General features: G+C 33.5%; 1 long non-coding RNA gene across 1 annotated transcript; it reads right to left on the bottom strand.

Moving 5' to 3' along the window:
- Window positions 1-8,579: 8,579 nt before the first annotated feature.
- Window positions 8,580-9,357, bottom strand: LOC137741515 (uncharacterized). Its single transcript, XR_011069305.1, has 2 exons — window positions 9,214-9,357; window positions 8,580-8,815 (listed from the first exon to the last, which is right to left on the bottom strand). It is a non-coding gene; the product is annotated as an uncharacterized lncRNA (long non-coding RNA).
- Between the last annotated feature and the right edge of the window lie 7,215 nt (window positions 9,358-16,572).

Raw genomic sequence — 16,572 nt, 5'->3', positions numbered from 1 at the left:
AAGTTTACATTGGGTGTAGAAATGTTATATGGGTTCAAATAAAATTTTCTTTTCATTAACCAAGTCAAAGTACATCAGTAGCCGATATAAATACCAAACAAACTCAAAGACACAAAGGTTGTAACTATTGCAATCTTCAAACAACATATTTGTGCATGAAATCATGGGGTTCCTCGATTCAATATCAAGAATTGCCAACATGAAATCACGAGGTTCCTCAATTCAATATCAAGAATTGCCAACATAACAAACATAGCGAGTTCGTGGGCAAGTAACACCATTGCCTTGACAACAAACATGGTCAAAGTTTATTATTTTAAGTATTGCGGTAAATAAAATAGTGAGTCATTAGAGTAGTCTTCTACATTTAAAGTGAATAGCATCATAAAGATATCATTATTCACTAGGGTAATAGAATTATAGTAATAATAAATCGATAATATTGGGGAGACCATATTATATGGATATAATGCTAAAAGAGTCAATGCAAGAAGTCATTTATCTTTCAATGACGACTTTGCCACACAAGTATTATAATTAGAACTAATTATTTTTAAGTAATGCTAGAGAGACCAACTTATTTGAATTATCTTTCTAATTAATCAATATTTGAATTGAAAATTGTTATTGACACCCGCTTATGTATGTACTAAAAAATAGTTGTTAGTCAATTGTGAGGCTAAAGCCCAACCCCTCTCCTTAGGGTGCGTTTGTTGCATCGGACTATCTCGGACTGAACTTACTTCAAAGACTAAGCTAGATTGGCTTAGACTAGACTAAGTTGGTCTGACTTAGTGAAACATTTGATGCAGTGTCAGACTAAGAAACAATATAATGAAAATCAATGAAATATCGATCGTATTTGAACACTCACAACAAAGTAATTCCACACAACATCATAAACTAACTCACAATCAAATTCTAAATTGAAAATTACCTAAGAAAATAACTATGCACAAAATATCAACAAAAACCTAAATCAGGTTTTACTAAGATGCAGATTAACCATACTTGGTGCTTGGTGAAATGCCTCTTGACGGACCTGGTTTTCTTAGGACGTAGATCAACGAGAATGAGCTTCTTGTTCCTGTAGACTTCTCTAAGAGCCGCCCAAATCACAAACGCAAACGAACAAAATTGAACAAAATTGCACAAATCAATTCATCAATCAATAACATTAGAGAGAGCTGCCCACCTTGCTGAGCTCGTGGACCTTAATCTTTGCAATTACATATAAAAATTAAGACAAATAAATAAAAAATTAGACCAACCCAGATTCAAGTTTAGAAGAAATAAAATGAGGAAGATGATAATTTAGCAGATGGTAACGCAAACTAAACAAACAACGCAGGTTGCCAATGCAAACGACTCAGACGAACCAGTGTGAGGTTCTTAACAGTCCAGTGATATTTGGGAGGCCTAGCTAAGAACTTTTAACAACTAAGAGAGTCAGGTTTACTCCCACTAAACTTAATCCTTGTACCTAACAAACATGGGACAACACCACTAACTAGTCTCCAATGAGACTTAATGAACCCAAACAAACACACCCTTAGTGTAGATAACCATGAAACTCGTAGAACACTATAAAAATTATGAAACACTTGAAAGAAATTTTATTTATTTATTTTCACCATTAGATTTAAATTTAGATAGTTAAATTTTTTTTTCCTTTTTTTTTTTACCATTGGATTTGATCATATTATATCTTAGCCTTTTGATTCAACAAATTTATAAATATAAAACTAAACAAAAATACACATATATAGTGGGCCAGTCCACTAACCCAGGGAGAATTATGGCCTAAATGTGCCACAGAAATGAGTTTTTGGCTAACTCATATTTGCCCCAATGGTTGGAGCAAGTTGAGATAAATTTAGAACCTAAATTTTGAGTTTGACTTCAAGAATTAAAGTAGGTCTTAAAGAGTCATTCTTATTAAAAATTAAAAATAAATATTAATACTTCTGCTTAACTATAGTTTTGAATTATAAGCTCACAACTTCTTCCACGATACTTATTAATCTGACTTCTAAGTGTTTTTAATAATAAAAAAAAAAAAAAAAAAAAAAACAAGTTGTTACGGTCAAGTGGCTTCATTGCCTCTAATGGGGCTCCACACTGAGTTTTCGTATTTGATTCTCCTTACTTTAAAGTCATATGTATGAAAAATAAAATTTATAATTAATGTTTCTCACCAATACATTATAGATTCATGTTATGGAAATGATGTCCGAGACATATTAAGAGCTAAAACTATTCTCTCGTTAGACAACTTGATATGTTATGTTGTATACGATGAGTATGAGTGGCAGTAAGAGCCGCTTCAACCCACAAATTATGAGGTAAGCTAGTAGTGTGGAGTAGGAAATGGATAAGAGTGGCGATATGTCGCAATTTCCTTTCGGCAAGCCCATTTTGTTGGGGTAAGTGTGGGCAACAATGGTGTTGTTTGAGTAGTTTCATCGAGCCGAATTATTGTGTTAATGGCATTATTAGTTCGATCCCAAAAGGTTTTAAGGTCTATGTATTACGCCTATAAAACAACACAATTGCAAAGCACAACACTTTAAAGAACCAAATAAGTAAAAATCCAGCATTATACACCACAACTCTTGTTCTCCTACTCAAAAAATGCAGAAAGTAGAAAGAAAAAAAAATAAAACTTGTAATCCCACATGGTTTATTGATAATTTTTTTTATTGTTAATTTCATCTTGTATTTAATTGTAATTATGCAATAGGGTAAAAAAGACAATTCATATTTAAAGTTTAAGTTAAATGTAGAAAGAGATTATATGAATTCAAATAAAATTTTTCTTTCATTAACTAAAGAAAAGTACATTGGTAGCAGGCTAGCAGCCGAAAGAAATACCAAACAAACTCAAAGACACAAAGGTTGTAACTATTGCAATCTTCAAACAACATAGTTGTGCAAAAATCATGGAGTTCCTCGATTCAATATCAAGAATTGCCAACACGAAGAGCGTAGCGAGTTACAGGGCATGTAACATCATTGGCTTGGCGACAAACATGGTTAAAGTTAACTTTAGTGACCTTCAACGTTAGAACTTTGACATCCTCAACTATCATGGTTTATTATTGATAGTATGGTTGTGAGTAATCGCAGTTATTAAATTTTATTATTTTATGTATTTTAGTAAATGAAATAGTGAGTCATTCGAGTAGCCTTCGATATTTAAATGAATAGCATCATAAAGGATATCATTATTCACTAAGGTAATATAATTATGGGAATAATAAATTGATAGTCACTACTACAATATTAGCTTTAGGTGGCTGATATTAGAAAAATCATGTTGATTATATCCGACATAAATTCCTGGTGGATATTTAGTGGCGGATATCAAAAAAATCTTGTCGGTTATAACTGACAGTATTTTTGAATTTTTTTTTAAAAATATTTTTGACAGATTATGGCAGTTTTTAAGTTAATGGTGGCGGTTATAACCGACATAAATTTATTATTTTATTATTTTACTTTCTAGCGATTATTATTTTAGTATTCTGGCAGTTATAACCGACAAAAATGAAAATTTTATTATTTTAAAATGTTATATTGATTAAAAATAAATAAACACATACTTTTAAATATATATTTTTTCACTCATGACCCTAAAGTCTAATGAACCTAATTCCCACGAGCCATAAATTTTATGAGAGAATAATAACAACAAACTACAATCTGAAGCTCTATCATTTTGTAATAAAGATTATGCTCCCTCACAGGCAAGCAACAAGATACAAAGAAATTCAAACAATTTTTTTCAATGCGTCACAAAGCACATTGTCTGCACATAAACACACATGAACATCTGATGTACTCCATCATGTCTGATTTTATTATTTTAAAATGTTATAATGATTAAAAATAAATAAATAAATAAACACATGTTTAAAATATTTTTTTTTCACTCATGACCCTGTCAGATATAACCTACACCGACAAAGCAAAATTTTGGACTGCCGCCAAAATAATCTCTGAATGTTTTTTTTTTTTTTTTTTTTTACGATTTTTTACACATGCTATCTTGGAGTATATACAAACATATTTGACTATTGGATCATTGAAACTAGTTTCGTAGAATGCATATCCTATCAAATTGATAGATTTAACAAACACTTAGAGTTAATGTTATACTTCCATTAAGTATAAAATAAGATTTATCCACTAGTGTAAATATTTCAAATTGAAAATCGAATTCATTCATTGCATTCTTATAAGATCAAAGAGTGTAGCCACAAAAAATCATCAAAATCGAAGCTAAAATAACCGTTAAATTGTGATTTTTCGTTTATAACCATCGAAAACTTTTATTCCGTTACCTAATCTTTGAATGTTTCTTTTTTACGATTTTTTACGTATGCGATCTTGGAGTGTGTACAAACAAGTTTGACAGTTGGATTGTTGAAAAACGTTTCATAGAATGCATATCACATCAAAACTGTAGATTAAACCAACACTTAGAGTTAATATTATACTTCCATTAAGTATAAAATAAGATTTTGTGGTATACACTAGTGTAAATATTTTAAATTGAAGATCGAATTCGTTCATTGCATTTTTCGTTTATAACTGTCGAAAACTTTTGTTTTGTTACCTAATCTTTGAACGTTTGTTTTTTGTGATTTTTTACATATGTGATCTCGAAGTGTGTACAGACAAGTTTGATGGTTAGATCATTGAAAAAAGTTTCGTAGAATGTGTATCGCATCAAAACAGTAGATTAAATAAACACTTAAGAGTTAATGTTATACTTCCATTAAGTATAAAATAAGATTTGTGGTATCCACTAGTGTAAATATTTTAAATTGAAAATCAAATTTATTCATTGCATTCTTATAGGTTCGTGGAGTGTAACTATAAAAAATCATTAAAATCGAAGCTAAAATAACCGTTAAATTGTGATTTTTCGTTTATAATCGTTGATAACTTTTGTTCCGTTATGTAATATCTGAATGTTTGTTTTTTACGATTTTTTACGTATGCAATCTCGGAGTGTGTACAAATAAGGTTGACAATTGGATCATTGAAAAAAGTTTCATAGAATGTGTATAGCATCAAAGCGGTAGATTAAATAAACACTTAAAAGTTAATGTTATACCTCCATTAAGTATAAAATAAGATTTTGTGTTATCCATTAAGTGTAAATATTTTAAATTGAAGATTAAATTTATTCATTGCATTCTTATAGAGTCGAGGAGTGTAGCTGTAAAAAATCATTAAAATCGGAGCTACAATAACCATTAAATTATGATTTTTCGTTTATAACAATTAAAAACTTTTGTTCCGTTATGTAATATATGAATGTTTGTTTTTTACGATTTTTTATGTATAGAATCTCGAAGTGTGTACAAATAAGTTTGACACTTGGATTGTTGAAAAAAGTTTCGTGGAGTGCATATCGCATCAAAACGGTAGATTAAACAAACACTTAGAGTTAATATTATACTTCCATTAAGTGTAAAATAAGATTTTGTGGTATCCACTAGTGTAAATATTTTAAATTGAAGATCAAATTCGTTCATTGCATTCTTATAGGGTCGAGGAGTGTAACTATATAAAAATCATCAAAATCGGAGCTAAAATAACCGTTAAATTGTGATTTTTTGTTTATAACTGTCAAAAACTTTTGTTCAGTTACGTAATTTCTGAATGTTTGTTTTTTACGATTTTTTACATATGCAATCTCAGAGTGTGTACAAATAAGTTTGACGGTTGGGTTGTTGAAAAAAGTTTCGTAGAATGCATATCGTGTTAAAACGGTAGATTAAACAATGACATTTTCATTGTACAATTATCTTTTTGTTTCTTTATTGCATATTTTACATGGGTTATTATCTATTAAACCAAACAATTATTTATTTTCGACAAAAAAAAAATTATTTATTTAATTTTTAAAAACGTATTCTATTTAAATACATATTATTTATTTATTTATTAAACCAAACAATTATTATTTTTTTTTTTTTTTAAATCGTAACAAAATTTTGGGGGGAATTTAAAATGTTGGGAGGGAATTTTAGGGGGAATTTTTCCGCCATTTTTTTTTTCTGTCAGTTATAATTGATAAGAATGAAAATTTTCTATCGGTTTATATTTTAAAAAATGTTTTTGTCGATTTTAACCGACAGTAATGAAAATTTTCTGTATACCCACATCCGGCCCCCACTCATCTCATTCAATTTTTTGAAACCCAACTCTTAACTCTCGACACCCTCCCTCTCTCTAAGCTCTGAGAAGGAACCCCCACCATTCCTCTCAATTCTGACCAAATCAACCCTCAAAAATCTAAACCTCGAACCCTTGAGACATGGGGAATCAACCTGCAATGTTGCATGTATCATCAACGCATCACCGTGTGCTTTGCCATTAACGCTGAGAGCTTCAACTCTCTCGAACTCCATCTCAGGTATGAATTATTTTCCCCTCTTGGTTGTGTGGGTTATGATCCATCTGTGATGAGTATTATGCCGAAACGGGGTTTAATCTCTGTTTTGAATATGTGCATGCATGTCATCACAACGACGAATTCCGGCGAATGTTGTTAAGTTCGAAGCTAGGTGGTGACTGTCTTCTTGGGATCTAGCTCGATTTAGACTTTTAATGTATTGTTGGGCTAACGTAAGCTTGAATTCATGGGTTTAACCGACAGTTTTGGAGTTGGAGGCTTTTGATGTATTGTGGTGACTCTTGCTTCATTTCTTCTAATATTTTCTCTCTCTCGCTCTCTTCAAAATCCCACAACAGTCTTTGGAGTTGGAGGCTTTTGCTCTGTTGGGGTTTTTTTACCAATAACTCAAAGGGCCGAAAGGTATTCCCTTTTCATATATTTTCTCCCAATTTCTTTAGGGTTAATTTCGATTTTCTTATGCTATTTGCAGTGGTGCTTTTTAGGGTTTAACTATTTGATTTCACAACAATGGCAGAGCATGGTGGAGAACTTGCAGCTGGCGCACCAGGAGCTCTCCATTATCATAGATCTCATCAACACTGTAAGTATTTCGATTTTCATTTGATTTCGAGGAGAGATTCAATTGAATGAGCAATGCTTGATGTGATTGAGTGATTCTAATGGAATGTGAATGTGTGCAAGTAGAAACAAACAATGTTGCGATTGAGTGATTCTAATGGAATGTGAATGTCTGATCTTGCTGTGAATATGGAAAATGCAATGAATGGAGGGGATATGGAAAATGTAGAAAGTGGTTGTTTATATATTTTTTTTAATTATTAATATATTTTCTGCCGGTTTTATTCGACAAGAATGATTTTATTTATTCTTATTAATAAATTCTCTGTCGATTATATCCGACAGAAGTTCTGTCGGTTTTAGCCGACAAAAATGCTCTTATTTATTCATTATTAATATATTCTTTGTCGGTTATATCTGACACAATTTCTGTCGGTTTTAGAGTATTTTCTGTCAGAAAATTCATTTCCTGACGCTGTCAATTCTGTCGCTTATTATATCCGTCACTGCATCTATTTTCTGTCGGATTTTGCTTAAAATCCGACAATAATATACGTTTGTTGTCAATTCTTGGACCGCCAGTTATAGATAATTTTGTAGTAATGAGTATTGGGGAGACCATTTACATATAGACATACCGCTAAAGAAGTCAATGCAAGAAGTCATTTATCTTTCAATGATGACTTTGCCACACAAGCATTATAATTGGAACTATTTATTTTTAGGTAATGCTAGAAAGACTAACTTGATATGTTATGTCGTATACCCACTTCAACCCACAAATTATGAGGTAAGCCAATAGTGTGGAGTAGGAAACGAATAAGAGTGGTGATGTGTTGATGTTTCTTTTTGGCAAGCCTATTTTGTTAGGGTGAGTGTGGGCAGGAATAGCGTTGTTCGATGTCTTATTTATGACAAAAAGTAGAGAATGATTGATTGACATAAAAGTAGAGAATGAAACATGTCACAAATCATGGCAACAAAGTGTTTAAAATGATCAAAATTTTCAGATTTTCGTTTCATGGGAAAAATCTAAGAAAAACGAGAAAAAACATTTGTAAAGAGTACATAATAATGAAAAGATAATGTTAGAGAAACTAAATTTTTTAAACCAAATGATGCGGTTGTTAATGATTTGATTATTAATTAAATGTTGATTAACATACTTATTTCCTGGTGACACATATTTGGTTTGAAAACTTAATTTAAAATTTTAATTTCCCTAGCTTTACCCGTAAAGAAAACCACTGAGAAAAGTAAACAGAGACATCTAAACATCAGAATGAATGATAGAAATGGAAAAAAACCACGAACATTATTAAGGGTAATTGAGTGAACTTGCTAAAAAAACTTATGACAAAACATATTTCGGAAATAAGATCAACAGTTCAAAATATACTCAAACGTCTACTTAAATTTATTAACTTTAGGTTAAATTTGATGTCCACCAAATTGACATTGATCAGTTAAACTATTTTGCATTCATTTCCTCTTATATGGTTAAGTGTGGACATGCAAACTCAAGTTACTCAACAAATCCCGGTCAATGCTCAAGTAGTGATGACCATGAAGGAGCTACCCTTGCACGCATAAATAGACACATTGTATAACTTGTTCATGCATTTGCATACACACTTACATAAGAAAGAACGTGAATTTGGTATAAAGTACCTACAAAACTAAGATTACATGCAAAATCAATGAAATACTTACAAGAACGGCCATCAATTTGGCATCAGGGCTCCAAACAACTTGCAAATTCTCACATTCCCTCTGCGCTGAATCTGAATCCCTCATGTACTTCCCCAGTCCAACTTTATGCTGAATCCCACCAGCCCAAATACACAAAATAAAATGTCAAACACCTTACTAACAAAACCCACATCAAACAAAAGCTCAAATATATACCCACGCACATACATCATTCATATATAGTTGCATAAGTGCATGCATGTACCAGCCAAATTCACAACACCCACATCAAGAAATAACAAAATACACCAAACCCCCAAAAACCCATCTCATTTAAACAAATGCACTCTGCCCATTTGATCACTGCACATTTATATCTCCTTGACACCAACATCAATTTCGAAAACCCACAAATACTCATCAAAGTACAAAGCAAACACATGCGAACCCACATCACGAATTGCATAAAACACACAATTTACTAAAAACACACATACGCATAAATAATAAATAAAATACAAGTATACCTGGGAAGAGCTCCAAAGCTCAAGGTGAGAAGGAGAGACGACAAGTAGCAAGCGATTGATGACCTTGAAGTATATGATCTTTTGGGAAGAAGGGCATTGACCCTGTTCGAGTGGGATGACCTGCGCCCATCCATATGCCATATGCATCTTCTTCTTCCTCCTATTTTTTCTTCTATATCTCTGGATTGAATTGCCAATTCTCTGACTTTTGGGTTCGGTTTTCGTGTAATTTGCAAGCGATATAAGAACGTTAGGGACTGGATCAAAGTGGGATTAGAGTCTGTGAGCAAGATCTGAATGCATAGCTTCACGCGTCTCAGGTGGATGGATCTCGAGAGAAGAACAAGTTTAAAGCAATTAGTATTTTTTTTCCATTTTTCCTGTGTTTTTATTTCTTTGTGTAAGGATAGATAGCTATATTTTCCAAATCCGGATGAGTCTAAAGATAGATAGGTGTATTTGTCTCATGTGGTGGATTTTTACGGAGGCTCACTGCAGCAGTGCATCAAGTGTAACTTGACATTTCGACGATATGATTGTAAACACTAGTATGTGTTTTTGTTTATTTCTTTGTTTTGCCCCATGATAGTGTTCGGACAACGCATTTTTGACGATGCTTTTGCTCCGAATGCTTATGTTGACTTTCAAATGGAGTATTTTAAACTGTTAATTGGATCATCTCATGGTGTTTGAATAAAACGTCTTATTCCCACAAAAAAAAAATATATATCTCATATAATCTTGACACGCATACTGCATAAAGAAGAAATAAGATAGTTGTATGAGAATTCATCTTTTTTTTTTTATTCAAGAAGAAACACAGATAAAAGAAAGGTATAATGAAAATAAATGTGAAAAATTAAACTAGGTTTTTCCCCTCTACTTATTCGTCTATTTTCTGTCACATTTGATATATCTTATTAGGTTGGGATTTCTGTAGATATCGTTAATCAACTAAATGATTTATGATCTGTAGCCACGCCGAGTAGTGATCTAGCCACGACATTATGAGGGTATGCATCATGTGGAGAAGGCGGAGTAGTTGTGTGGCCTGCAAAGTTCCTTTGGTTGATCATTGAACCGTCAAGATCATTCGACATAGCAGGGACCTTCGGATTAGATCCACCGGGAGGAGGATGGTTGGACTTCTGCTTCGACTCCATCAGCATGATGTCTTTGCTCATCGTCATCATCATGCTTACTGAGTTTCCGTTCACATCATGCAACACCCTGCCTGCACTAGCCTCATGCATGTTCATGCTCATGAGAAATACAACTGTTGTAACTGTGAATATAACATTAAGAAACCTCATGGTGATCTATTGATCTTATACTTATAGATATTAAACAAAGATAGCTAGCTTAAAAATATGAAGGATGCGTTATGTGGAGGGTTAGATATATGGCTATTTATAGGCACCAATGTGCCCTTTTTCTATTGTGGAAAGCATTAAAAATTGAATGGGTCAGGACTCAGAACAGAAGAAATGAGTTTGATCTATGATAGTAGTATTCAAAGCAAAATTTTCAAATTTCTTAAGTTGGAATCTCTCCTTACATGTATTAGCACGAGTCTTGCAAATAATTTTTCATTATATTATTGGCTTGCATTTTGGGGCACAAAGAAATCAAAATCTGACCCACAATATATGCTTCTTTGCACTTACTATGGACCTTGCAATACCTTCACTTTGAGACCTATAACAGAGATATCTCCTTACGTTTATAGGTCACGTGATGAGTGTTGTAGAGATAAGTCATTTCATGTTTACATGTTACATGATGAGTGCGACTAATACAAAGGGATGTATCTTTGGCAAGAAAGCAGATTCCCTCCTTTTTCTCCCGAATATTTGACCAAAATGTAATAAAATATTTTGGGTTGACTTGGTGATTGTATGTTAGGACTTGAATTTACTATATCTGAGGTTTGAAGTCATAGATGTATGAAAGTGAAACATGCGATACATGAAACATGCGATACATGTTGCGGTTTAACGCTGTATCGGGTTAGAGTTTGGACTTATGCCCCATTCTTCACGGCCAGTCGGTTCTTCTTTAGCCGCACTAGTCGCTTCGCCATGTATTAAAAAACTGGGGAACTCAACAAACTTGGTGGAAACGTTTCTTCATTTGGAATTTCTGCATTTTAGTCTCAACTTTTGCCCGCTCTTCACTTTTACACCTTTCTTTTAGTTGCTCGGAACTTCTGAAAGAACTTCACTTGTTACACGACTTTCTTTTTTTTTTGTTGAAATTTCCGAAAAGACTTCATTTGATGGGAAAACGACTAGAGTTCGTTTTACTGTTCTCAAAGGGGAGGGGGAAATGAGAGTCTGATTTTGTCCTTGGTTGTAAAGTATCATAAGTACGGAGGAGTAAATACATGATGAAGCTACAAACCCAGAAACCGGACTTGGAAATCATAAGAAACAGATCAACTATAGATGTAACACGAAAAGGGGAAAGATTGATTGGTGCACAAGCAACAAAGCTATTCAACAGGACTTAATTACACACACACACACACACACACACATATTTATCTGTTCTCTGGAAAAAGAACTGATACAATATATGAAACTCAATTGTATTCAACCTTATCTAATTACCGCTTTACTAACAGGTTAGGTATTTGTATCGGTCTGCTAGCTGTACATTCAAGACTATACAAATATGCTAGCAGCAATGACCCCGATGATCCAATATAGGCAGCACTGCACATCAATCGGTACAATTATCAACACAAGGACAAGCAATAAGAATCGAGATTCACAAGCGAATGGTGCTCATAACTGCAATATTGAAATCCAAGCTGTAATGGAAAGGTGACTTTGTTATGAGAGATCTCCATGACTTCTTCTTAGGATGGTAGATTTCGATGTAAAGTGTTCCTGCTCTCTTATGCAGTTGCGACCTACGGATTTCTGCTGATTCAGCTGCCTTCAAAAGGGTTATTACATGCAACTCTCCATTCAATAGAACAAATCCAAATGGTGAGTCACATGGGACCTGTCTTGGTATACGTGACTCCTTACGCCAATGGTTTGAAGGCATGTCATATCTGCAATGCAGTAGACAGAAACACTCAACTATTACGTGGAAGCAACATAAGCAAAAACTAAAATTATCATTCAAAGATCAAATAAATAACAACGAGGAAGAAATTCAAAGGACATAAACTAGGGGCAGATGCATAGGTCCAAAAAGACATCAATAATCATACACAAAAATGAACATAAAAGAATGTGATCCCAAAAGAGAATTACTTGTACTAAACTACTGATAGTCCCATAAACCATGCATTTCTCAACATTTTTAATATATTACTTAAGAAAGATAAATAAGATTTTCGCTTGTGTGAACCACAATCAATCAAATAGAAAAAGTAAATTAAAACATACGCTGCGTTATGTCTGGTTAGAACCTGTGGCATTTAAGCCATAAATTTAAATTGCCATAACCATCCAAATGAAGTCATCACGTATCCATCAAATTGTGTAACTTTGGAACTTTTCTGTAACCAGAATAATAAGTTTTTCGTAGTTCATGTAAGAATTCATGTGATTTCATCATCCATGAATTAATTTATGTGAGCTCCTCTCTATCCCCCTTAGGGGGTTTGGCGAATAGGCATCGCCCTATGCGTCGTCAACAGAGTAGATTTTGAGCTAGCATAGCTTCATGCTGGCTCTAGCTATAAACACGCCTGGTAGATCGGGGCACCCTGCCTTGTGAAGCCAATGCAGTGGGCCGGGCCGTCGACTCGATAATGGCCGCATCGGTGTTGCTGGGTATCTCTGCCGTTGGGTCACTCTAACTCGAACTAGAGGCAAAGTGAAATTTGTGAAATATTGTGAACTTTGTAAGAAATTTGTGAAATTTTGCAGGAAGTTTGTTAAATTTGTGACTTTTGTAGGATAGAAAAGGCACCGTGCACTTAATGTTTTGCCGTAAAAATTGGTGGGAAAATACCTTTGCATGACGAAGTGTACAATATTTCATTAGGCAAACCCTAAATCTGGGAGAAAGTTTGATTTTTTTTGGAAAAAATTTGAAAGTCTGCCTGACGAATTTAGTGATGTTGCTCAACGATATTTAGATAAGTTTGGGCGACAAATTTTCCCAATTTCATTCGGCAAACATAAAAAATTCAATTTTTTTTTAAGGTTAAAAGATCATCAATCAAATTTGATGATCATTTCAGTCCAGTATGTAGTTTTATCCTGAATTAGTGTCCTTGCAAAAAACCATCAAAATCATGATGATACGTTTGTAACCATCAAATGATTTCATCCCGTTACCTAATCCCTGAAAGTTTATTATAATTATAGTAATAATAAATTGATAGTATTGGGGAGACCATTTACATATGGAATGCAAGAAGTCATTTATCTTTCAATGATGACTTTGCCACACAAGCATTATAATTAGAACTATTTATTTTTGGGTAATGCTATAAAGATTAACTTGATATGTTATGTTGTATACGATGAGTATGAGTAGCAGTAAGAGCCGTTTCAACCCACAAATTAAGATGTAAGCCAATAGTGCGGAGTAGGAAACGGATAAGAGTGGTGATGTGTCAATGTTTCCTTTCGGCAAGCCTATTTGTTGGGGTGACTGTGGGCAGGAATAGCGTTGTTTGATGTCTTATTTATGACAAAAAGTAGAGAAGGATTGATTGACATATTTGGTACCTTTGTCACTTTGGAGGACTATAGTATGGAATGAAACATGTCACAAATCATGGCAACAAAGTGTTTAAAATGAAAAAAAAAAAATTTAGATTTTCGTTTCATGGGAAAAATCTAAGAAAAATGAGAAAAAGCATTTGTAAAGAGTACATAATAATGAAAAGATAATGCTAGGGAAACTAAATTTTTAAAACCAAATGATGTGGTTGTTAATGATTTGATTATTAATTAAATGTTGATTAACATACTTATTTCATGGTGACACATATTTGACTTGCAAACTTGATTTAAAATTTTGGTTTTCCTAGCATTAACTTTAAAGAAAACCACTGAGAAAAGTAGACAGGGACATCTAAACATCAGAGTAAATAATAGAAATGGAAAAAAACCACGAACATTATTGTTAGAAAAAAAGGGTAATCGAGTGAACTTGCTAAGGGCACAATCCGTACAAAAGGACTTATCAACTTTGGCAATAGGAAAACTAGAACAAATACGAGGCATGACTTGATGACAGATGACCAATACATTGGTGTCAAGTGGGGGAAGAGATGGTGGAAGACAGAGACAAGGGATAAAGCCCATTTATAGGGGTCTTGAAAAAATAATACACCGGTAAGTAAATCATAGATTTGATAAAAGTGAGGGCAAAGACAAAAAAGACTAAGTCTAAGATAGTGTATATTCTTTATAAAGGACCAGAAGTACATTGCCTACGTATCATTGGGTGTTATGTTGGGTAAAGTGAGCAACAAATACAAGATTTCTACAAAGATAAAGAAGAAAAAAGGTATTGTGAAGCTGAAAATTAGAGGGACGGAGAGAAAAAGAGGAATGTTCCGGGAGTTGGTAGTACGTTAGGCCTCGTTTGGCAGCTCGGACTATACTGACTATTTCTGTCGGATAGGATAAATAGCCACCGGATAGTACTGACCAAATTAGTCAGGCGTTTGGTGCAGTATCGAACTAATGACCGTATTATTTATACTATGTTTGGTACTGAACAAGATAAGTCAGGCGTTTGGTGCAGTATCGAACTAATGACTATATTATTTATACTGTGTTTGGTACTGAACAAGATAGGACAAGGGAAAAAAAAATTGACAAATCTTCATTTGTTTAATGAACTTTTCTCATATTTATACCTATTGAAAACCACATAAATTTTCAAATAACAAAGAAAAATAGTAAATTTCATACATCAAATTCAAAATATTTTTCAATAACATAAAAGAAGGTTCACAAAATACAACTACTGTTATTACGTTATATAGATTAATCCAACCACATAACCAAGTTCATAAAATATACAAATGCAAGTTGGTTTCAGTAAAAAACAATTTGTCTAGATAGCCAAAATATATGCATGTTGCTGCTTTGCAAACTCTTCCCTCTACTTTTCTTTCTCCTTAAACACCAACAAACACAAGGAGCATCAACAAAACAAATATTTCCTGCAATCATAAAGGCCAGATGCATTAATATCGCAAACACTAAGTCCAAACAACAAATAAGAGAAATTTAACCAACAAAACCAAGACAACCCCACTAAAAATCTGATAAATGCAATGAATAAAATAACTAAAAAAGCAAGGAACAAGATTTGAAAGCCTAACAAGACTAACAACAAAACAAAGACAAAGCTTCAGTTACAAACCACTGAAGTAAGTGCCATGGAAGGATCAACAAACCACTGAAGTGAAACTAGCCAGCGTTTCCTTCACAGAAGCTTAAAGCTTCAGTTACAAACGGAAAAATGAACCAAGACACTGTGTTATTCTTAGTTAACATATAAAACTTACGAAAAAATACTACCACAAAAAGACACAACAATTTCGTACAAGCATCAAATACAAGATATTCCATATAAGATACTATATAACACACTTTAATCACTTCCTTTTGGCCCACATTATCTCTTCTTCTATTTAACCACCATTGACAATCTAGTAGCTTGCCCATCAAGTACAGAGTAACCTTTAGAGTTAATCATCTGCACAAATTTTATATAATATCCCATTTGCCCATTACAAATCTTGTTCACCTGACAAATTTTTTTACCATTAACGTTTGACCACTCCTTTAATTACTCAATTATTTTAATCTTGGTGGTGTTCTTAGGAACTCTTTGGTACTCTTTGGAGTAGGTGGTGTTCTTAGGAACTCTTTGGAGCTTGGGATACTAGGTTTTAAATCTTGGGTATGGAAAGATTCTCAACGCTGAAATTTGGAGCATCTTTTTGGGATTAAAACTTGCTTGAATAAAGGTTTTCAGTGCCTTTTATTGGAGTCTGATTCTGCAATTTCTGTCCATCTTATATCACATGGTGCCACTGATAATCATCCTAATGGTGAATTCATTCAAGCTTGTTGTGCGATGTTACTGTGTGACTGGAAATGTAATATTTGACATACCTATTGTAACATGAATTTTATTGCTAATGAGTTGGCCAACCTAAGCCTCTCTCATCCTTTGGGTCCGAGTCTATTTTAAGCAAACTTCATTTTCTTGTAAGTTGTTATTATTTTCTGATAATACACTTCCTGATCCACGGTGGAATCAAAGAGTTCCGCAGACAAGTTCTTGTTGGGGAGATTCGGCCAGAGATGTTGCTCAACATGTCCTTTGCTCAGCTGCAGCAGAGGTACCCGCTGCCACCCA

The sequence above is a fragment of the Pyrus communis genome, chromosome 8, assembly GCF_963583255.1.
Source record: "Pyrus communis chromosome 8, drPyrComm1.1, whole genome shotgun sequence".
NCBI classification, from domain to species: domain Eukaryota; kingdom Viridiplantae; phylum Streptophyta; class Magnoliopsida; order Rosales; family Rosaceae; genus Pyrus; species Pyrus communis.
The sequence above is the reverse complement of the archived record's forward strand: the minus strand, read 5'-3'. Positions and strand labels throughout refer to the sequence as shown.